The sequence below is a fragment of the Lissotriton helveticus genome, chromosome 8, assembly GCF_964261635.1.
Source record: "Lissotriton helveticus chromosome 8, aLisHel1.1, whole genome shotgun sequence".
In the NCBI taxonomy this organism is placed as follows: Eukaryota; Metazoa; Chordata; class Amphibia; order Caudata; family Salamandridae; genus Lissotriton; species Lissotriton helveticus.
Genome location: NC_136069.1, coordinates 40,580,693 through 40,605,367, shown reverse-complemented (window position 1 = coordinate 40,605,367; position 24,675 = coordinate 40,580,693). Strand labels below are relative to the sequence as shown.

The 24,675-nt window shown below is 53.4% G+C and overlaps 1 pseudogene across 1 annotated transcript in view; it reads right to left on the bottom strand.

Annotated features, from left to right (window-relative positions):
• Positions 1–24,675, bottom strand: part of LOC144772306 (alanine--tRNA ligase, mitochondrial-like) — a 444,475-nt pseudogene that overhangs the window by 220,540 nt on the left and 199,260 nt on the right. The gene's annotated exons all lie outside the window — the stretch shown is intronic.

Below are 24,675 nucleotides of genomic sequence, written 5' to 3'. Positions count from 1 at the left end.
TAGCGAGGCACTCCATATCGCGGAGACTCAAGATGAGACGGAGGGAGAGAGCCAGACAGCCCCAGCACCTGGACCGGCACATGCACCTTCACCAGCAACAGTACCAGCACCTTCACAAATGCACAGGGCCACCCCTGCAGCCATAGGAGGAGCTCAACCACCCCAGGCATCAGACATGGCAGTGGAGCAGACCCCACCACCACCCAGGAGGCAGACACGCCGCACAGCCACTGTGCGGTCCCAGGCAAGCGGACGGTTGAGGCAGCAGTGCACCGTGGCCACACGACCAGACAGGGAGCAACAGGCCAAAAATCTAGGGCTAGGAATTGAAGCCCGGATGCTAGCTGTGATCCGCAAGCAGGCACAGCACATGGCAGCCATGCAGCTGCAGTTGTACAAAACTGCACGCAATATAAACCAGCTGACAGAAAGTGTGCTGGAGCTAACGGCTGCAGTGAAAGAAAATAACCAACTGACGGTGGCGCAGCAGGACATCACCCGCCGATGCCACCGCCAGCTGCTGACCAGGCTGTCTGCCTATACCCGGTCGAACCACCTTATAGGGAACGCCACATCACAACTGTTGCGCAGGTCGCTGGCCATGCAGCTTCAAATGTTACAATGCTGCCAAGATGTAGCAAGGGCCCTGGAGCAGGTTACCACCGCAGTTGAGAATCAACAGGTGTGCGGCCATGGCCATGCAAGGGGGGGTGATGATGCCAGGGAGGGCACATCGAGCCTGAGCAGCCTGTCTGTGCCGGTGCTACCAGAAAGGCGCCGCAGTTCCAGGCCCATTGCTGCATCACGGCCGGACACTCCCAACGTGGAGTTGGAGAGACGACAGGGTGCGTCCGGCAGGAGGCGCCAGTGACTGAATAAACATTACCGGCAGTGCCATGGTGATGAAACCACGCACGTCAGCCCTGTACACAAGTGCCTGTATGAGGCAATACAGTTGTAATTTGTTTTGATAATTCAAAGCACATCTACAGCTTGTAGAACATAAAAATAAGATTTTATTTTGAACACAAATCTTCCTCATGTCATTAATTCATGTGGCAGGCATGAGTGCAGTGTTGTGTGAGGGGTATGGGTGCACTAGAAATAGTTCAGTGTAATGTTGTTGCGGCGCCTGTGTCCTTCTGCAGGATTCTCCCCGTGTGCATGATGCACATGTGCAGGTGGCCGGTTGTCCCCCTTCCGACTCACTACCGGAGATCTCGAGAGGTATCCTCCGCTGGGTAGCAATATTGTGGAGTATGTCACACACTGGGAAAATGCGGCAGCAGACCTCAGGCTGGTATTTGAGGGGCCTGCCAGTCTTGTGGAGGATGCGGAATCGACTCTTTAACATGCCAAATGTCCGCTCAATAACATTTCTTGTGTGTATGTGCGCAGCATTGTACCGCCGCTCCTGTGGTGTTGCAGGGTCGAGGTATGGAGTGAGGAGGTTTTCACGGAGGCCATAGGCGCTGTCACCTGAAGGATAGGAGCAGAGGGTCAGTGCCTGTTATGCGCAGCTACATGGTCTTGACATACTGTATGTGGGAATGTGTACTTACCTAGGAGATGTCTTTCACCAAAATCACCCCTGGCCAAGCGGTTGTGTATGCCGCTGTGCCGGAAGATGAACGAATCATGCGTGCTCCCCGGATATTGGGCCATAATGTCGGTGATGATGGTCTTCGCATTGCAGACCATCTGGATGTTGAGTGAGTGGTATGACTTGCGGTTCTGGTACATGTATTCGGTCTCAGCGGGTGGACAGATGTGAATGTCGGTGCAGTCGATGCAGCCAATTACATGGGGAACTGGGCGGTGTGATAGAAGTCCAGTTTTGTTTGTGTTAAGTCCTGTTGGGTTGTTGGGAAGGTGATGTAGTGGTGGATCCGGCTCAGCATGGCATCCAGGAAACTCTGTAAGCAGCGTGACAGGGTACTCTGTGATATGCCCCCTGCATATGCGACTATCCCCTGGAAGCTTCCGGAGGCCAGGAGGTGCAGGCAGCACAGGATCTGGACATGGGTGGGCACGGTGTTGGTCCGCCGTGGTGGGTGCTGCATCTGGGGGTCAAGGTCTCTGATGAGCTTCCTTATCATTGCCCCATTCAGCCTGTATTTTGAGTAGATCTGCTACTCAGTCTGGCCCAGGAGTGTAATGCGCAGCCGGAAAATGAGCTCCTGGATCCTGCGTCGGTTCTGGGCTGCAGCCTGGAGCCTCAGCCGCCTTGCCACGATGTAGAGACCTGGCATTGTGACTTTCCTCATACTCCTACTGAGTCTCCTTAAGTGTGTTTGTTTTACCCTACACCTGTTTCTTGTTTGCATTTTTTTTTCCGATTGGAGTTCATGGTTACCACCTGGTTTAGCTTCTCCTTAAATTGCGACTCGTTATTAGCGATTTTGGGCATTTTTGCTATTTGCGATATATGATGAATTTGATTTGCGATTTAATTTGCGAATTCGCAATATATTTGCGAATTCGCAAAATATATGCGAATTTGCAAAATATATGTGAATTTGCAAGTTATTTCGTGGAAAATGTGGGAAATCGCTGTTACGGAATCGCAATGTGGGTTGACAATTGGTTTTGCGATTCTTTGTTTTGCGAATTCGCTATTTGCTGCTTTTGAAGTTGATGAATTGCGGGAGTGGCAATTGCAATCGCAATCGCTGTTTCGCACGTATTGCGATCGCTATTTGTCTTGATGAATCCATGCATATGTCTATAATGCTCTTGAGTTATTAAATTGCAGGTTTTTGTCTTTGCCCAAAATTGCTCATAATTGTACCTGTTGTGAAGCGCCCAGATACCCTCGGGTCTAGCTAGCGCTATACAAAACTTCTAAATAAATAAATAAATACATTTCGATTTTCTACTTGCTTAGCGGAGGAGTATGACATATTGGGAATGAGTGGTGCAGAATGGATTAAGGTATCCTGTACTTCTTGTTTTGAAACAATCTCTTGAGCAATTTTATATACTGTATGGATAAAGAAGGAAGCTAGTTCCTCGCATTTAGACTGAGTCAGTGCAGGGGACTTCATTGAAGTTTCCGATTCCGCTAATTCTTTTACTGTGTTAAAAAGGGTTTTAGCACAATTCATCGCATTGGAAATAGTCGTGTTGACAAAATTAGCTCGGGCCTGTTTACAACATTTATGGTATTTATTCAAAGCAATTTTATAAACCTGTTTGGATGCTTGGGCGTAGTCTCTTCTATATTTCCTTTCCAAGTTCTTGCAATTAGTTTTTATTTTTTTTAATGACTCATTGTACCATGGCTCTGGTGGACGGTGGTTGTTACTTTTTTGATTTGTCATTGGGAGACAAATGTCAATGGCCTCTGTAAGCCATGTTTGCACTGAGGCCGCGAGGTGATCGACACTATGCTCTAAGGATGGTTTTTGGGGGTCCAAACAGTTATTAAGCCTGTTTATGTCTAGTTTCTTCCAATTACTCTTCTATTCCCCTGCCAACCTTGAACTGATCGAGGTGTCCTTGTCTAATGAATTGATCTGATAATGGTCAGACCAGCTAGTTGGAAAGGCTGGAGTGCAGGAAATCGTAGTGAGATTTGAAAAAATGGGATCTAAAATATGTCCAGTGACATGTGTCGGACCTGAATTTAGTAGATCTAGATTAAGGGAAGCCATGTCAGAGATAAAACTAATGCTGTTTTTGCATGTTATATCTTCCAGGTGTAAATTTATATTGCCTAGCACAGTAAAATTAGCTGTTTTCATAGCGTATGGAGCAATAAATTCCGCGAAAGTTGAAACCCAATTTGCAGGGGAAAGAGTCAGCCTAAATAGAGCTTCTGCACATGCTCAAGGTTACAGTTAAGTCTTCTTGAAAATAATAGCTATTCCTCGTATTTTTGCATCTCGATCCTTTCTTACCATGGCGTAGTTGGAGGGTAATGCTACTGCAATATCCGGGCCTGAGCTCTCATGGAGCCAGGTCTCTGTGAGAAAGACTGCATCGGTGGGACATTAAAAAGTAAGTCGAAGATATTTGACTTATGTTTAGGAAGCGAGCGACAGTTAATAGCAGTCAAGGTGTAAGATTTATTGGGAAAGTTTTGGGGATTTAATGTCATGCGGTGTATTCATGATCGAGATTTCTAAGTTGGGAGTAAAGTGAAATCCGCAGTGTGTCCAAGCTTTATACTCAGTAATAGAGAGGGCTCTAGTGCAGGTGGGCCTTTGGAGGGCCTTCAAATAATCAGAGTGGTAACTATAGTTTGGGTATGGCAAGCCGCTTGTCTTAGCTGTAATAGGGCTAGGGGTCCTGGCTCTAGGCCTGCTCCAGGCAGGGAGGGGCACAGATGGGGCTACCTTTGGCGCGCCCGCTGCGTGCGTGCGCTGCGCGTGCGCACTGAGACATTCATTGTATCCCTCTCTGCGCGCAACAACTAGCCCACTGCCTGCTGAATTACCCCCAATATGGCAGTTTTCCGTGCAACCAAGTGCCCCCCTCGGTCAGCTCCTAAATCGTCTATGCGGTGGGTGCGCACGAGGCTGAGTGCTAAGTGCAGACACAGTTGAAAGTAAGTGGTTTAAAACCACTAAAATAAACAAAATGTACTTGGTTGTCAGCTGAAGTGGTGTTTCTAATCGCAATAAGTTCAGCAAGGGGGCTCGGTGAATTAGGGGTCCAGGTTGTATCATATCATTATTTTAGGTTTTTTCCAAGTAGGTTATTTTTGAGATCAGATCCCAAATTAATTATTAAGATACATTTATCATTGCATCTTTCTTAGGAAATTGTCCTGCTGGCTTTTGATCCGAGGTCAGGTTTGGGAATCCTTTCTTCCCATGATCTTAAAAGAGTATCGGCAATATACCTATACCATACAAAGGAGTATAGAGTTTCTAATTCACTGTTTGTATCTCATGGCTCAGCCGACAAAGACAAGAAAAGAACCAATCTCCCAAGCACACAGAGCACTGGGGGAGGCAACAGAAGGATTGCTCAAGGTCACTTCACTACAGCAGTCTCAACATCCTGTGCACAGATTATTTTATTCACTAATTTACACACGTGCCATTAAGGGGCATATGTGTTTGCGAATGCAATTTTGTCAAATGGTATGTATTAAGGCAAAATAAGGAATCGCAAAATTTGCAATTCCTTATTTTGTGATTGCATTTAAGGAATCGTAAATTTTGCGATTGCATAATTGCAATGTAAGAAGCACCAAAAATGTGCACTCAATCTTATTTCAGGGGTGTCCTTTTGACACCCCTGCACCATTGAAATTGAATTCTCAATTTGCGATTTCCAAATTGCAAATCGCAAATTGAGAATGTCTTCCCAGTCATTCCTATGGTCCTCTAGGCCCAGAGGAATAAATAGGGAGGCATTCCTTAATTGCGATTCGCAATCAAGGAATATGTAGGATTTGCAAAATTTATTGCAAATCCTACATACATAGCATTTTGCGATTCTCAAATAGCGATTCGCAAAAAATCGCTATTTGAGAATCGCAAAATGACTTCTTGATACATATGGCCCTAAATCCCTGACTGCTTCCTTCATATACTCACTCATTCCCACACTAAACTGTTCATACACTCACTTGCTTAATCAAGTCGACAGTCACTCCTCACTCATTAACCAACTCAACTAGTTTCACTTACCTAGGCACTTGGACATTCACTCGCATACAACAATCCACAAATGAAGGCACTCGTCCATTCACTCATTCACTCATTCAATTTCTCTTCATTTCGCCCACTCACTATTCCATTCATTCAAATCACGTTACCACATCACAATTATGATTATTTGAACTATTTTGATTTACAAAGTTTCTAATGGGAAGGGTGAATACAGTATATTTTTATTTTCAGCTCTTATCTTCCACCCTGGAGTAGGCTAGCCTGAGAGTATTGTAAAGGGGCAGAGGATCGTCTTTCTTCCTCAAGTTACAAGGTATTTGCAGTATTTTTTTTTAATAACATCATTAGTATGGGTCAGTAAATCACCCCGTGCCCTCACATTCCTGATGACCTTTCAAATACTGAGTCCCTGCTCGTGTATTTTCAGTTGCCACTTAAAGTGCGCTCAAGCACTTCAATCAGAAGCACCTGCTGCTGGAGAGGAGAATCACCAGCGCTAAACCAACGCGACACACGAGCAGCACAGGGGCTGTGTTATGCCTCGAGCAGCACAGACACAACAGCTGTGTTCTGCCACGAGCAGCATAGACACAGCTGCTGTGCTCTGCCTCGAGCAGCACAGACACAACAGCTGTGCTCTGCCTCGAGCAGCACAGACACAGCTGCTGTGCTCTGCCTCGAGCAGCACAGACACAACAGCTGTGCTCTGCCTCGAGCAGCACAGACACAACTGATGTGCTCAGCCTCGAGCAGCACAGACACAACTGCTGTGCTCTGCCTCGAGCAGCACAGACACAATGGCGGTGCTCTGCCTTGAGCAGCACAGACACAGCGGCTGTGCTCTGCCTCGAGCAGCACAGACACAACTGCTGTGCTCTGCCTCGAGCAGCACAGACACAATGGCGGTGCTCTGCCTTAAGCAGCACAGACACAGCAGCTGTTCTCTCCCTCCAGCAGCACAGACACAACAGCTGTGCTCTGCCTCGAGTCACAGAGACACAATGGCTGTGCTCTGCCTAAAGCAGCACAGACACAACAGCTGTGCTTTTCCTCGAGCAGCACAGACACAACTGCTGTGCTCTGCCTCGAGCAGCACAGACACAACTGTTGTGCTCTGCCTCGAGCAGCACAGACACAGTGGCTGTGCTCTGCCTTGAGCAGCACAGACACAGCGGCTGTTCTCTCCCTCCAGCAGCACAGACACAAGAGCTGTGCTCTGCCTCGAGTCACAGAGACACAACGGCTGTGCTCTGCCTCAAGCAGCACAGACATAACAGCTGTGCTCTGCCTCGAGCAGCACAGACACAACTGCTGTGCTCTGCTTCAAGCAGCACAGGCACAATGGCGGTGCTCTGCCTTGAGCAGCACAGACACAACAGCTGTTCTCTTCCTCCAGCAGCACGGACACTACAGCTGTGATCTGCCTCAAGCAAAGCACAGACGCAATGGCTGTGCTCTGCCTCCTCAAGCAGCACAGACACAACAGCTGTGCTCTGTCGCGAGCAGCACAGACACAGCGACTGTGCACTGCCTCGAGCAGCACAGACACTACAGCTGTGCTCTGCCTCGAGCTGCTCAGAAACAATGGCTGTGCTCTGCCTCGAGCAGCACAGACACAATGGCGGTGCTCTGCCTTAAGCAGCACAGACACAACGGCGGTTCTCTTCCTCCAGCAGCACGGACACTACAGCTGTGATCTGCCTCAATCAAAGCACAGACGCAATGGCTGTGCTCTGCCTCCTCAAGCAGCACAGACACAACAGCTGTGCTCTGTCGCGAGCAGCACAGACACAGCGACTGTGCACTGCCTCGAGCAGCACAGACACTACAGCTGTGCTCTGCCTCGAGCTGCTCAGACACAATGGCTGTGCTCTGCCTCGAGCTGAACAGATACAACAGTTGTACTCTGCCACGGGCAGCACAGACACTACAGCTGTGATCTGCCTCAAACAAATCACAGACACAACAGCTGTGCTCTGCCTCGAGCAGCACAGACAGTACAGTTGTGCTCTGCCTCCTCAAGCAGCAGACACAGCAGCTGTGCTCTGCCGCGAGCAGCACAGACATAGCGGCTGTGCTCTGCCTTGAACAGCACAAACACAGCAGCTGTGCTCTGCCACGAGCAGCACAGACACAGCGGCTGAGCTCTGCTTCAAGCAGCACTGGCACAACGGCTGTGCTCTGCTTCGAGCAGCTCAGACACAACGGCTGAGCTCTGCCATGAGCAAGCATAGACACTATGGCTGTCTGTGCTCTGCCTCGAGCAGCACAGACACAACGGGTATGCTCTTCCTTAAGCAAAGCACAGACATTACAGCTGAGCACTTCCTCAAGCAGCACAGACACAGTGGCTGTGCCCTGCATATAGCAGCACAGACACAACGGCTGTGCTCTGCTTCGAGCAGCACAGACACAGCAGCTGTGCTCTGCCTCGAGCAGCACAGACACAACAGATGTGCTCTGCCTCGAGCAGCACAGACACAGCAGCTGTGCTCTGCCTCGAGCAGCACAGACACAGCGGCTGTGCTCTGTCTCAAGCAGCACAGACACAACGGCTGTGCTCTGCCTCGAGCTATACAGATACAAAAGCTGTGCTCTGCCTCGAGCTGCCCAGACCCTGCAGCTGTGATCTGCCTCAAGCAAAGCACAGACACAATGGCTGTGCTCTGCCTCGAGCAGCACAGACACAGCAGCTGTGCTCTGCCTCTAGCAGCACAGACATAGCGGCTGTGCTCTGTCTCAAGCAGCACAGACACAACGGCTGTGCTCTGCCTCGAGCTGCACAGGCACAACAGCTGTGCTCTGCCTCGAGCCTCACAGACACAACAGCTGTGCTTTGCCTCGAGCTGCACAGACACAACAGCTGTGATCTGCCTCAAGCAAAGCACACACACAACAGCTGTGCTCTGCCTCGAGAAGCACAGACACTACAGCTGTGATCTGCCTCAAGCAAAGCACAGGCACAGCGGCTGTGCTCTGCCTCCTCAGGCAGCACAGAACCAGCAGCTGTGCTCTGACGTGAGCAGCAAAGACACAGCGGCTGTGCTCTGCCTCGAGCAGCACAGACACAGCAGCTGTGCTCTGCCACGAGCAGCACAGACATAGCGGCTGTGCTTTGCCTCAAGCAGCAGAGACACAACGGCTGTGCTCTGCTTCGAGCAGCACAGACACAGCAGCTGTGCTCTGCCACGAGCAGCACAGACACAGCGGCTGTGCTCTGCCTCAAGCAGCACAGACACAACGGCTGTGCTCTGCTTCGAGCAGCTCAGACATAACGGCTATGCTCTTCCTCAAGCAAAGTACAGACTTCACAGCTGAGCACTGCCTCAAGCAGCATAGACACAGTGGCTGTGCTCTGCCTCAAGCAGCATGGACAGAGTGGCTGTGCTCTGCTGGAGCAGCACAGACACAGCGGCTGTGCTCTGCATCGAGCAGCAGATACACAACAGCTGTGCTCTGCTTCGAGCAGCAGAGACTCACAAGGCTATGCTCTGCCTCAAGCAAAGCACAGACATCACAGGTGAGCTCTGCCTCAAGCTGCACAGACACAACAGCTGTGCTCTGCCTTGAGCAGCACAGACACAACTCCTGTGCTCTGCCTCGAGCTGCACAGACACTATGGCTGTGCTCTGCCTCGAGCTGCACAGACACAGCGGATGTACTCTGCCTCGAGCAGCACAGACACTATGGCTGTGCTCTATCTCGAGCAGCACAGACACAACGGCTGTGCTCTGCCTCGAGCAGCACAGACACTATGGCTGTGCTCTGCCTCGAGCTGCCCAGACACAACTGCTGTGCTCTGCCTCGAGCAGCACAGACACTATGGCTGTGCTCTGCCTTGAGCAGCAGAGACACAACGGCTGTACTCTGCCTCGAGCAGCAGAGACACAAGTGCTGTGCTCGGCCTCAACCAAAGCACAGACATCACAGCTGAGCTCTGCCTCAAGCAGCACAGACACAACAGCTGTGCTCTGCCTCGAGCAGCACAGACACAACTGCTGTGCTCTGCCTCGAGCAGCACAGACACTACAGCTGTGATCTGCCTCAAGCAAAGCACGAAGGGATCACTCCCGAAATGCATTGGGATTGGACGACATTGTTCTTTGTCTTTTTGTTTATTGTTAGACAGGAAATGATATGTCTAGCTTAGGGCATTGAAAAATGGAATTCATTTGTTGATTTATCATTTATGTAAAATCAGCTTAATGAATTGATAGAGCTGCATAATCATACTGAATGTAAATTAAAATAAGATAGCAGCAAACACAAGTATTGGATGATTTAGTTTTGGCAGAAGGAGCTCTGCCATTTAGCTGTGCGTAAAGGGTCTGGTGATTTTTGTCACCAGAATGGTTCAAGCAAAGCACAGACACAACAGCTGTGCTCTGCCTCCAGCTGCACAGACACAATGGCTGTGCTCTGCCTCGAGCTGCAGAGACACAACAGCTGTGCTCTGCCTCGAGCAGCACAGACACTACAGTTGTAATCTGCCTCAAGCAAAGCACACACACAACAGCTGTGCTCTGCCTCGAGCAGCACAGACACTACAGCTGTGATCTGCCTCGAGCAGCACAGACACTACAGCTGTGATCTGCCTCAAGCAAAGCACACACACAACAGCTGTGCTCTGCCTCGAGCAGCACAGACACTACAGCTGTGATCTGCCTCGAGCAGCACAGACACAACTGCTGTGCTCTGCCTTGAGCAGCACAGACACAACAGCTGTGCTCTGCCTCGAGCAGCACAGACACTACAGCTGTGATCTGCCTCGAGCAGCACAGACACAACTGCTGTGCTCTGCCTTGAGCAGCACAGACACAGTGGCTGTTCTCTCCCTCCAGCAGCACAGACACAACAGCTGTTCTCTGCCTCGAGCAGCACAGACACAACAGCTGTTCTCTGCCTCGAGCAGCACAGACACAATGGCGGTGCTCTGCCTTGAGCAACACAGACACAACGGCTGTTCTATCCCTCCAGCAGCATAGACACAACAGCTGTGCTCTGCCTCGAGTCACATAGACTCAACGGCTGTGCTCTGCCTCAAGCAGCACAGACCCAACAGCTGTGCTCTGTCTCGAGCAACACAGACACAACTGCTGTGCTCTGCCTCGAGCAGCACAGACACAATGGCGGTGCTCTGCCTTGAGCAGCACAGATACAGCGGCTGTTCTATCCCTCCAGCAGCACAGACACAACAGCTGTGCTCTGCCTCGAGTCACAGAGACATAACAGATGTGCTCTGTCTCAAGCAGCACAGACACAACAGCTGTGCTATGCCTCGAGCAGCACAGACACAACTGCTGTGCACTGCCTCGAGCAGCACAGACACAATGGCGGTGCTCTGCCTTGAGCAGCACAAACACAGCGGCTGTTCTCTCCCTCCAGCAGCACAGACACAAAAGCTGTGCTCTGCCTCGAGCAGCACAGACACAACAGCTGTTCTCTGCCTCGAGCAGCACAGACACAATGGCGGTGCTCTGCCTTGAGCAACACAGACACAACGGCTGTTCTATCCCTCCAGCAGCATAGACACAACAGCTGTGCTCTGCCTCGAGTCACATAGACTCAACGGCTGTGCTCTGCCTCAAGCAGCACAGACCCAACAGCTGTGCTCTGTCTCGAGCAACACAGACACAACTGCTGTGCTCTGCCTCGAGCAGCACAGACACAATGGCGGTGCTCTGCCTTGAGCAGCACAGATACAGCGGCTGTTCTATCCCTCCAGCAGCACAGACACAACAGCTGTGCTCTGCCTCGAGTCACAGAGACATAACAGATGTGCTCTGTCTCAAGCAGCACAGACACAACAGCTGTGCTATGCCTCGAGCAGCACAGACACAACTGCTGTGCACTGCCTCGAGCAGCACAGACACAATGGCGGTGCTCTGCCTTGAGCAGCACAAACACAGCGGCTGTTCTCTCCCTCCAGCAGCACAGACACAAAAGCTGTGCTCTGCCTCGAGCAGCACAGACACAACAGCTGTGCTCTGCCTCAAGCAGCACAGACACAACTGCTGTGCTCTGCCTCGAGCAGCACAGACACAACTGCTGTGCTCTGCCTCGAGCAGCAGAGACACAATGGAGGTGCTCTGCCTTTAGCAGCACAGACACAGTGGCTGTTCTCTCCCTCCAGCAGCACAGACCCAACAGCTGTGCTCTGTCTCGAGCAACACAGACACAACTGCTGTGCTCTGCCTCGAGCAGCACAGACACAATGGCGGTGCTCTGCCTTGAGCAGCACAGATACAGCGGCTGTTCTCTCCCTCCAGCAGCACAGACACAACAGCTGTGCTCTGCCTCGAGTCACAGAGACATAACAGATGTGCTCTGTCTCAAGCAGCACAGACACAACTGCTGTGCTCTGCCTCGAGCAGCACAGACACAACTGCTGTGCACTGCCTCGAGCAGCACAGACACAATGGCGTTGCTCTGCCTTGAGCAGCACAAACACAGCGGCTGTTCTCTCCCTCCAGCAGCACAGACACAACAGCTGTGCTCTGCCTCAAGCAGCACAGACACAACTGCTGTGCTCTGCCTCGAGCAGCACAGACACAACTGCTGTGCTCTGCCTCGAGCAGCAGAGACACAATGGAGGTGCTCTGCCTCAAGCAGCACAGACACAACAGCTGTGCTCTGCCTCGAGCTGCAGAGACACAACAGCTGTGCTCTGCCTCGAGCAGCACAGACACTACAGTTGTAATCTGCCTCAAGCAAAGCACACACACAACAGCTGTGCTCTGCCTCGAGCAGCACAGACACTACAGCTGTGATCTGCCTCGAGCAGCACAGACACTACAGCTGTGATCTGCCTCAAGCAAAGCACACACACAACAGCTGTGCTCTGCCTCGAGCAGCACAGACACTACAGCTGTGATCTGCCTCGAGCAGCACAGACACAACTGCTGTGCTCTGCCTTGAGCAGCACAGACACAACAGCTGTGCTCTGCCTCGAGCAGCACAGACACTACAGCTGTGATCTGCCTCGAGCAGCACAGACACAACTGCTGTGCTCTGCCTTGAGCAGCACAGACACAGTGGCTGTTCTCTCCCTCCAGCAGCACAGACACAACAGCTGTTCTCTGCCTCGAGCAGCACAGACACAACAGCTGTTCTCTGCCTCGAGCAGCACAGACACAATGGCGGTGCTCTGCCTTGAGCAACACAGACACAACGGCTGTTCTATCCCTCCAGCAGCATAGACACAACAGCTGTGCTCTGCCTCGAGTCACATAGACTCAACGGCTGTGCTCTGCCTCAAGCAGCACAGACACAACAGCTGTGCTCTGTCTCGAGCAACACAGACACAACTGCTGTGCTCTGCCTCGAGCAGCACAGACACAATGGCGGTGCTCTGCCTTGAGCAGCACAGATACAGCGGCTGTTCTCTCCCTCCAGCAGCACAGACACAACAGCTGTGCTCTGCCTCGAGTCACAGAGACATAACAGATGTGCTCTGTCTCAAGCAGCACAGACACAACAGCTGTGCTATGCCTCGAGCAGCACAGACACAACTGCTGTGCACTGCCTCGAGCAGCACAGACACAATGGCGGTGCTCTGCCTTGAGCAGCACAAACACAGCGGCTGTTCTCTCCCTCCAGCAGCACAGACACAAAAGCTGTGCTCTGCCTCGAGCAGCACAGACACAACAGCTGTGCTCTGCCTCAAGCAGCACAGACACAACTGCTGTGCTCTGCCTCGAGCAGCACAGACACAACTGCTGTGCTCTGCCTCGAGCAGCAGAGACACAATGGAGGTGCTCTGCCTTTAGCAGCACAGACACAGTGGCTGTTCTCTCCCTCCAGCAGCACAGACACAACAGCTGTGCTCTGCCTCAAGCAGCACAGACACAACAGCTGTGCTCTGCCCCGAGCAGCACAGACACAACTGCTGTGTTCTGCCTCGAGCAGCACAGATACAATGGTGGTGCTCTGCCTTGAGCAGCACAGACACAGCAGCTGTTCTCTCCCTCCAGCAGCACAGACACAACAGATGTGCTCTGCCTCGAGTCACAGAGACACAACGGCTGTGCTCTGCCTCAAGCAGCACAGACACAACAGCTGTGCTCTGCCTCGAGCAGCACAGACACAACTGCTGTGCTCTGCCTCGAGCAGCACAGACACAATGGCGGTGCTCTGCCTTAAGCAGCACAGACACAGCAGCTGTTCTCTCCCTCCAGCAGCACAGACACAACAGCTGTGCTCTGCCTCGAGTCACAGAGACACAATGGCTGTGCTCTGCCTCAAGCAGCACAGACACAACAGCTGTGCTCTGCCTCGAGCAGCACAGACACAACTGCTGTGCTCTGCCTCGAGCAGCACAGACACAATGGCGGTGCTCTGCCTTGAGCAGCACAGACACAGTGGCTGTTCTCTCCCTCCAGCAGCACAAACACAATAGCAGTGCTCTGCCTCAAGCAGCACAGACACAACAGCTGTTCTCTGCCTCGAGCAGCACAGACACAACTGCTGTGCTCTGCCTCGAGCAGCACAGACACAATGGTGGTGCTCTGCCTTGAGCAGCACAGACACAACGGTTGTTCTCTCCCTCCAGCAGCACAGACACAACAGCTGTGCTCTGCCTCGAGTCACAGAGACACAACGGCTGTGCTCTGCCTCAAGCAGCACAGACAAAACAGCTGTGCTCTGCCTCGAGCAGCACAGACACAACTGCTGTGCTCTGCCTCGAGCAGCACAGACACAATGGTGGTGCTCTGCCTTGAGCAGCACAGACACAACGGCTATTCTCTCCCTCCAGCAGCACAGACACAACAGCTGTGCTCTGCCTCGAGTCACAGAGACACAACGGCTGTGCTCTGCCTCAAGCAGCACAGACAAAACAGCTGTGCTCTGCCTCGAGCAACACAGACACAACTGCTGTGCTCTGCCTCCAGCTGCACAGACACAATGGCTGTGCTCTGCCTCGAGCTGCAGAGACACAACAGCTGTGCTCTGCCTCGAGCAGCACAGACACTACAGTTGTAATCTGCCTCAAGCAAAGCACACACACAACAGCTGTGCTCTGCCTCGAGCAGCACAGACACTACAGCTGTGATCTGCCTCGAGCAGCACAGACACTACAGCTGTGATCTGCCTCAAGCAAAGCACACACACAACAGCTGTGCTCTGCCTCGAGCAGCACAGACACTACAGCTGTGATCTGCCTCGAGCAGCACAGACACAACTGCTGTGCTCTGCCTTGAGCAGCACAGACACAACAGCTGTGCTCTGCCTCGAGCAGCACAGACACTACAGCTGTGATCTGCCTCGAGCAGCACAGACACAACTGCTGTGCTCTGCCTTGAGCAGCACAGACACAGTGGCTGTTCTCTCCCTCCAGCAGCACAGACACAACAGCTGTTCTCTGCCTCGAGCAGCACAGACACAATGGCGGTGCTCTGCCTTGAGCAACACAGACACAACGGCTGTTCTATCCCTCCAGCAGCATAGACACAACAGCTGTGCTCTGCCTCGAGTCACATAGACTCAACGGCTGTGCTCTGCCTCAAGCAGCACAGACACAACAGCTGTGCTCTGTCTCGAGCAACACAGACACAACTGCTGTGCTCTGCCTCGAGCAGCACAGATACAATGGCGGTGCTCTGCCTTGAGCAGCACAGACACAGCGGCTGTTCTCTCCCTCCAGCAGCACAGACACAAAAGCTGTGCTCTGCCTCGAGTCACAGAGACATAACAGATGTGCTCTGTCTCAAGCAGCACAGACACAACAGCTGTGCTATGCCTCGAGCAGCACAGACACAACTGCTGTGCACTGCCTCGAGCAGCACAGATACAATGGCGGTGCTCTGCCTTGAGCAGCACAAACACAGCGGCTGTTCTCTCCCTCCAGCAGCACAGACACAAAAGCTGTGCTCTGCCTCGAGCAGCACAGACACAACAGCTGTGCTCTGCCTCAAGCAGCACAGACACAACTGCTGTGCTCTGCCTCGAGCAGCACAGACACAACTGCTGTGCTCTGCCTCGAGCAGCAGAGACACAATGGAGGTGCTCTGCCTTTAGCAGCACAGACACAGTGGCTGTTCTCTCCCTCCAGCAGCACAGACACAACAGCTGTGCTCTGCCTCAAGCAGCACAGACACAACAGCTGTGCTCTGCCCCGAGCAGCACAGACCCAACTGCTGTGTTCTGCCTCGAGCAGCACAGATACAATGGTGGTGCTCTGCCTTGAGCAGCACAGACACAACGGCTGTTCTCTCCCTCCAGCAGCACAGACACAACAGATGTGCTCTGCCTCGAGTCACAGAGACACAACGGCTGTGCTTTGCCTCAAGCAGCACAGACACAACAGCTGTGCTCTGCCTCGAGCAGCACAGACACAACTGCTGTGCTCTGCCTCGAGCAGCACAGACACAATGGCGGTGCTCTGCCTTAAGCAGCACAGACACAGCAGCTGTGCTCTGCCTCGAGTCACAGAGACACAATGGCTGTGCTCTGCCTCAAGCAGCACAGACACAACAGCTGTGCTCTGCCTCGAGCAGCACAGACACAACTGCTGTGCTCTGCCTCGAGCAGCACAGACACAATGGCGGTGCTCTGCCTTGAGCAGCACAGACACAGTGGCTGTTCTCTCCCTCCAGCAGCACAAACACAATAGCAGTGCTCTGCCTCAAGCAGCACAGACACAACAGCTGTTCTCTGCCTCGAGCAGCACAGACACAACTGCTGTGCTCTGCCTCGAGCAGCACAGACACAATGGTGGTGCTCTGCCTTGAGCAGCACAGACACAACGGCTGTTCTCTCCCTTCAGCAGCACAGACACAACAGCTGTGCTCTGCCTCGAGTCGCAGAGACACAACGGCTGTGCTCTGCCTCAAGCAGCACAGACAAAACAGCTGTGCTCAGCCTCGAGCAGCACAGACACAACTGCTGTGCTCTGCCTCGAGCAGCACAGACACAATGGTGGTGCTCTGCCTTGAGCAGCACAGACACAACGGCTGTTCTCTCCCTCCAGCAGCACAGACACAACAGCTGTGCTCTGCCTCGAGTCACAGAGACACAACGGCTGTGCTCTGCCTCAAGCAGCACAGACAAAACAGCTGTGCTCTGCCTCGAGCAGCACAGACACAACTGCTGTGCTCTGCCTCCAGCTGCACAGACACAATGGCTGTGCTCTGCCTCGAGCTGCAGAGACACAACAGCTGTGCTCTGCCTCGAGCAGCACAGACACTACAGTTGTAATCTGCCTCAAGCAAAGCACACACACAACAGCTGTGCTCTGCCTCGAGCAGCACAGACACTACAGCTGTGATCTGCCTCGAGCAGCACAGACACTACAGCTGTGATCTGCCTCAAGCAAAGCACACACACAACAGCTGTGCTCTGCCTCGAGCAACACAGACACTACAGCTGTGATCTGCCTCGAGCAGCACAGACACAACTGCTGTGCTCTGCCTTGAGCAGCACAGACACAACAGCTGTGCTCTGCCTCGAGCAGCACAGACACTACAGCTGTGATCTGCCTCGAGCAGCACAGACACAACTGCTGTGCTCTGCCTTGAGCAGCACAGACACAGTGGCTGTTCTCTCCCTCCAGCAGCACAGACACAACAGCTGTTCTCTGCCTCGAGCAGCACAGACACAACAGCTGTTCTCTGCCTCGAGCAGCACAGACACAATGGCGGTGCTCTGCCTTGAGCAACACAGACACAACGGCTGTTCTATCCCTCCAGCAGCATAGACACAACAGCTGTGCTCTGCCTCGAGTCACATAGACTCAACGGCTGTGCTCTGCCTCAAGCAGCACAGACACAACAGCTGTGCTCTGTCTCGAGCAACACAGACACAACTGCTGTGCTCTGCCTCGAGCAGCACAGACACAATGACGGTGCTCTGCCTTGAGCAGCACAGATACAGCGGCTGTTCTCTCCCTTCAGCAGCACAGACACAACAGCTGTGCTCTGCCTCGAGTCACAGAGATATAACAGATGTGCTCTGTCTCAAGCAGCACAGACACAACAGCTGTGCTCTGCCTCGAGCAGCACAGACACAACTGCTGTGCTCTGCCTCGAGCAGCACAGACACAATGGCGGTGCTCTGCCTTGAGCAGCACAGACACAGTGGCTGTTCTCTCCCTCCAGCAGCACAAACACAATAGCAGTGCTCTGCCTCAAGCAGCACAGACACAACAGCTGTGCTCAGCCTCGAGCAGCACAGACACAACTGCTGTGCTCTGCCTCGAGCAGCACAGACACAATGGTGGTGCTCTGCCTTGAGCAGCACAGACACAACGGCTGTTCTCTCCCTCCAGCAGCACAGACACAACAGCTGTGCTCTGCCTCGAGTCACAGAGACACAACGGCTGTGCTCTGCCTCAAGCAGCACAGACAAAACAGCTGTGCTCTGCCTCGAGCAGCACAGACACAACTGCTGTGCTCTGCCTCCAGCTGCACAGACACAATGGCTGTGCTCTGCCTCGAGCTGCAGAGACACAACAGCTGTGCTCTGCCTCGAGCAGCACAGACACTACAGTTGTAATCTGCCTCAAGCAAAGCACACACACAACAGCTGTGCTCTGCCTCGAGCAGCACAGACACTACAGCTGTGATCTGCCTCGAGCAGCACAGACACTACAGCTGTGATCTGCCTCGAGCAAAGCACACACACAACAGCTGTGCTCTGCCTCGAGCAGCACAGACACTACAGCTGTGATCTGCCTCGAGCAGCACAGACACAACTGCTGTGCTCTGCCTTGAGCAGCACAGACACAACAGCTGTGCTCTGCCTCGAGCAGCACAGACACTACAGCTGTGATCTGCCTCGAGCAGCACAGACACAACTGCTGTGCTCTGCCTTGAGCAGCACAGACACAGTGGCTGTTCTCTCCCTCCAGCAGCACAGACACAACAGCTGTTCTCTGCCTCGAGCAGCACAGACACAACAGCTGTTCTCTGCCTCGAGCAGCACAGACACAATGGCGGTGCTCTGCCTTGAGCAACACAGACACAACGGCTGTTCTATCCCTCCAGCAGCATAGACACAACAGCTGTGCTCTGCCTCGAGTCACATAGACTCAACGGCTGTGCTCTGCCTCAAGCAGCACAGACACAACGGCTGTGCTCTGCCTCGAGCTGCACAGGCACAACAGCTGTGCTCTGCCTCGAGCCTCACAGACACAACAGCTGTGCTTTGCCTCGAGCTGCACAGACACAACAGCTGTGATCTGCCTCAAGCAAAGCACACACACAACAGCTGTGCTCTGCCTCGAGAAGCACAGACACTACAGCTGTGATCTGCCTCAAGCAAAGCACAGGCACAGCGGCTGTGCTCTGCCTCCTCAGGCAGCACAGAACCAGCAGCTGTGCTCTGACGTGAGCAGCAAAGACACAGCGGCTGTGCTCTGCTTCGAGCAGCACAGACACAGCAGCTGTGCTCTGCCACGAGCAGCACAGACACAGCGGCTGTGCTCTGCCTCAAGCAGCACAGACACAACGGCTGTGCTCTGCTTCGAGCAGCTCAGACATAACGGCTATGCTCTTCCTCAAGCAAAGTACAGACTTCACAGCTGAGCACTGCCTCAAGCAGCATAGACACAGTGGCTGTGCTCTGCCTCAAGCAGCATGGACAGAGTGGCTGTGCTCTGCCTGGAGCAGCACAGACACAGCGGCTGTGCTCTGCATCGAGCAGCAGATACACAACAGCTGTGCTCTGCTTCGAGCAGCAGAGACACACAAGGCTATGCTCTGCCTCAAGCAAAGCACAGACATCACAGGTGAGCTCTGCCTCAAGCTGCACAGACACAACAGCTGTGCTCTGCCTTGAGCAGCACAGACACAACTCCTGTGCTCTGCCTCGAGCTGCACAGACACTATGGCTGTGCTCTGCCTCGAGCTGCTAAGACACAGCGGATGTACTCTGCCTCGAGCAGCACAGACACTATGGCTGTGCTCTATCTCGAGCAGCACAGACACAACGGCTGTGCTCTGCCTCGAGCAGCACAGACACTATGGCTGTGCTCTGCCTCGAGCTGCCCAGACACAACTGCTGTGCTCTGCCTCGAGCAGCACAGACACTATGGCTGTGCTCTGCCTTGAGCAGCAGAGACACAACGGCTGTACTCTGCCTCGAGCAGCAGAGACACAAGTGCTGTGCTCGGCCTCAACCAAAGCACAGACATCACAGCTGAGCTCTGCCTCAAGCAGCACAGACACAACAGCTGTGCTCTGCCTCGAGCAGCACAGACACAACTGCTGTGCTCTGCCTCGAGCAGCACAGACACTACAGCTGTGATCTGCCTCAAGCAAAGCACGAAGGGATCACTCCCGAAATGCATTGGGATTGGACGACATTGTTCTTTGTCTTTTTGTTTATTGTTAGACAGGAAATGATATGTCTAGCTTAGGGCATTGAAAAATGGAATTCATTTGTTGATTTATCATTTATGTAAAATCAGCTTAATGAATTGATAGAGCTGCATAATCATACTGAATGTAAATTAAAATAAGATAGCAGCAAACACAAGTATTGGATGATTTAGTTTTGGCAGAAGGAGCTCTGCCATTTAGCTGTGCGTAAAGGGTCTGGTGATTTTTGTCACCAGAATGGTTCAAGCAAAGCACAGACACAACAGCTGTGCTCTGCCTCCAGCTGCACAGACACAATGGCTGTGCTCTGCCTCGAGCTGCAGAGACACAACAGCTGTGCTCTGCCTCGAGCAGCACAGACACTACAGTTGTAATCTGCCTCAAGCAAAGCACACACACAACAGCTGTGCTCTGCCTCGAGCAGCACAGACACTACAGCTGTGATCTGCCTCGAGCAGCACAGACACTACAGCTGTGATCTGCCTCAAGCAAAGCACACACACAACAGCTGTGCTCTGCCTCGAGCAGCACAGACACTACAGCTGTGATCTGCCTCGAGCAGCACAGACACAACTGCTGTGCTCTGCCTTGAGCAGCACAGACACAACAGCTGTGCTCTGCCTCGAGCAGCACAGACACTACAGCTGTGATCTGCCTCGAGCAGCACAGACACAACTGCTGTGCTCTGCCTTGAGCAGCACAGACACAGTGGCTGTTCTCTCCCTCCAGCAGCACAGACACAACAGCTGTTCTCTGCCTCGAGCAGCACAGACACAACAGCTGTTCTCTGCCTCGAGCAGCACAGACACAATGGCGGTGCTCTGCCTTGAGCAACACAGACACAACGGCTGTTCTATCCCTCCAGCAGCATAGACACAACAGCTGTGCTCTGCGTCGAGTCACATAGACTCAACGGCTGTGCTCTGCCTCAAGCAGCACAGACACAACAGCTGTGCTCTGTCTCGAGCAACACAGACACAACTGCTGTGCTCTGCCTCGAGCAGCACAGACACAATGGCGGTGCTCTGCCTTGAGCAGCACAGATACAGCGGCTGTTCTCTCCCTCCAGCAGCACAGACACAACAGCTGTGCTCTGCCTCGAGTCACAGAGACATAACAGATGTGCTCTGTCTCAAGCAGCACAGACACAACAGCTGTGCTATGCCTCGAGCAGCACAGACACAATGGCGGTGCTCTGCCTTGAGCAGCACAAACACAGCGGCTGTTCTCTCCCTCCAGCAGCACAGACACAAAAGCTGTGCTCTGCCTCGAGCAGCACAGACACAACAGCTGTGCTCTGCCTCAAGCAGCACAGACACAACTGCTGTGCTCTGCCTCGAGCAGCACAGACACAACTGCTGTGCTCTGCCTCGAGCAGCAGAGACACAATGGAGGTGCTCTGCCTTTAGCAGCACAGACACAGTGGCTGTTCTCTCCCTCCAGCAGCACAGACACAACAGCTGTGCTCTGCCTCAAGCAGCACAGACACAACAGCTGTGCTCTGCCTCGAGCTGCAGAGACACAACAGCTGTGCTCTGCCTCGAGCAGCACAGACACTACAGTTGTAATCTGCCTCAAGCAAAGCACACACACAACAGCTGTGCTCTGCCTCGAGCAGCACAGACACTACAGCTGTGATCTGCCTCGAGCAGCACAGACACTACAGCTGTGATCTGCCTCAAGCAAAGCACACACACAACAGCTGTGCTCTGCCTCGAGCAGCACAGACACTACAGCTGTGATCTGCCTCGAGCAGCACAGACACAACTGCTGTGCTCTGCCTTGAGCAGCACAGACACAACAGCTGTGCTCTGCCTCGAGCAGCACAGACACTACAGCTGTGATCTGCCTCGAGCAGCACAGACACAACTGCTGTGCTCTGCCTTGAGCAGCACAGACACAGTGGCTGTTCTCTCCCTCCAGCAGCACAGACACAACAGCTGTTCTCTGCCTCGAGCAGCACAGACACAACAGCTGTTCTCTGCCTCGAGCAGCACAGACACAATGGCGGTGCTCTGCCTTGAGCAACACAGACACAACGGCTGTTCTATCCCTCCAGCAGCATAGACACAACAGCTGTGCTCTGCCTCGAGTCACATAGACTCAACGGCTGTGCTCTGCCTCAAGCAGCACAGACACAACAGCTGTGCTCTGTCTCGAGCAACACAGACACAACTGCTGTGCTCTGCCTCGAGCAGCACAGACACAATGGCGGTGCTCTGCCTTGAGCAGCACAGATACAGCGGCTGTTCTCTCCCTCCAGCAGCACAGACACAACAGCTGTGCTCTGCCTCGAGTCACAGAGACATAACAGATGTGCTCTGTCTCAAGCAGCACAGACACAACAGCTGTGCTATGCCTCGAGCAGCACAGACACAACTGCTGTGCACTGCCTCGAGCCCCACAGACACAATGGCGGTGCTCTGCCTTGAGCAGCACAAACACCGCGGCTGTTCTCTCCCTCCAGCAGCACAGACACAAAAGCTGTGCTCTGCCTCGAGCAGCACAGACACAACAGCTGTGCTCTGCCTCAAGCAGCACAGACACAACTGCTGTGCTCTGCCTCGAGCAGCACAGACACAACTGCTGTGCTCTGCCTCGAGCAGCAGAGACACAATGGAGGTGCTCTGCCTTTAGCAGCACAGACACAGTGGCTGTTCTCTCCCTCCAGCAGCACAGACACAACAGCTGTGCTCTGCCTCAAGCAGCACAGACACAACAGCTGTGCTCTGCCCCGAGCAGCACAGACACAACTGCTGTGTTCTGCCTCGAGCAGCACAGATACAATGGTGGTGCTCTGCCTTGAGCAGCACAGACACAGCAGCTGTTCTCTCCCTCCAGCAGCACAGACACAACAGATGTGCTCTGCCTCGAGTCACAGAGACACAACGGCTGTGCTCTGCCTCAAGCAGCACAGACACAACAGCTGTGCTCTGCCTCGAGCAGCACAGACACAACTGCTGTGCTCTGCCTCGAGCAGCACAGACACAATGGCGGTGCTCTGCCTTAAGCAGCACAGACACAGCAGCTGTTCTCTCCCTCCAGCAGCACAGACACAACAGCTGTGCTCTGCCTCGAGTCACAGAGACACAATGGCTGTGCTCTGCCTCAAGCAGCACAGACACAACAGCTGTGCTCTGCCTCGAGCAGCACAGACACAACTGCTGTGCTCTGCCTCGAGCAGCACAGACACAATGGCGGTGCTCTGCCTTGAGCAGCACAGACACAGTGGCTGTTCTCTCCCTCCAGCAGCACAAACACAATAGCAGTGCTCTGCCTCAAGCAGCACAGACACAACAGCTGTTCTCTGCCTCGAGCAGCACAGACACAACTGCTGTGCTCTGCCTCGAGCAGCACAGACACAATGGTGGTGCTCTGCCTTGAGCAGCACAGACACAACGGTTGTTCTCTCCCTCCAGCAGCACAGACACAACAGCTGTGCTCTGCCTCGAGTCACAGAGACACAACGGATGTGCTCTGCCTCAAGCAGCACAGACAAAACAGCTGTGCTCTGCCTCGAGCAGCACAGACACAACTGCTGTGCTCTGCCTCGAGCAGCACAGACACAATGGTGGTGCTCTGCCTTGAGCAGCACAGACACAACGGCTGTTCTCTCCCTCCAGCAGCACAGACACAACAGCTGTGCTCTGCCTCGAGTCACAGAGACACAACGGCTGTGCTCTGCCTCAAGCAGCACAGACAAAACAGCTGTGCTCTGCCTCGAGCAACACAGACACAACTGCTGTGCTCTGCCTCCAGCTGCACAGACACAATGGCTGTGCTCTGCCTCGAGCTGCAGAGACACAACAGCTGTGCTCTGCCTCGAGCAGCACAGACACTACAGTTGTAATCTGCCTCAAGCAAAGCACACACACAACAGCTGTGCTCTGCCTCGAGCAGCACAGACACTACAGCTGTGATCTGCCTCGAGCAGCACAGACACTACAGCTGTGATCTGCCTCAAGCAAAGCACACACACAACAGCTGTGCTCTGCCTCGAGCAGCACAGACACTACAGCTGTGATCTGCCTCGAGCAGCACAGACACAACTGCTGTGCTCTGCCTTGAGCAGCACAGACACAACAGCTGTGCTCTGCCTCGAGCAGCACAGACACTACAGCTGTGATCTGCCTCGAGCAGCACAGACACAACTGCTGTGCTCTGCCTTGAGCAGCACAGACACAGTGGCTGTTCTCTCCCTCCAGCAGCACAGACACAACAGCTGTTCTCTGCCTCGAGCAGCACAGACACAATGGCGGTGCTCTGCCTTGAGCAACACAGACACAACGGCTGTTCTATCCCTCCAGCAGCATAGACACAACAGCTGTGCTCTGCCTCGAGTCACATAGACTCAACGGCTGTGCTCTGCGTCAAGCAGCACAGACACAACAGCTGTGCTCTGTCTCGAGCAACACAGACACAACTGCTGTGCTCTGCCTCGAGCAGCACAGATACAATGGCGGTGCTCTGCCTTGAGCAGCACAGACACAGCGGCTGTTCTCTCCCTCCAGCAGCACAGACACAAAAGCTGTGCTCTGCCTCGAGTCACAGAGACATAACAGATGTGCTCTGTCTCAAGCAGCACAGACACAACAGCTGTGCTATGCCTCGAGCAGCACAGACACAACTGCTGTGCACTGCCTCGAGCAGCACAGATACAATGGCGGTGCTCTGCCTTGAGCAGCACAAACACAGCGGCTGTTCTCTCCCTCCAGCAGCACAGACACAAA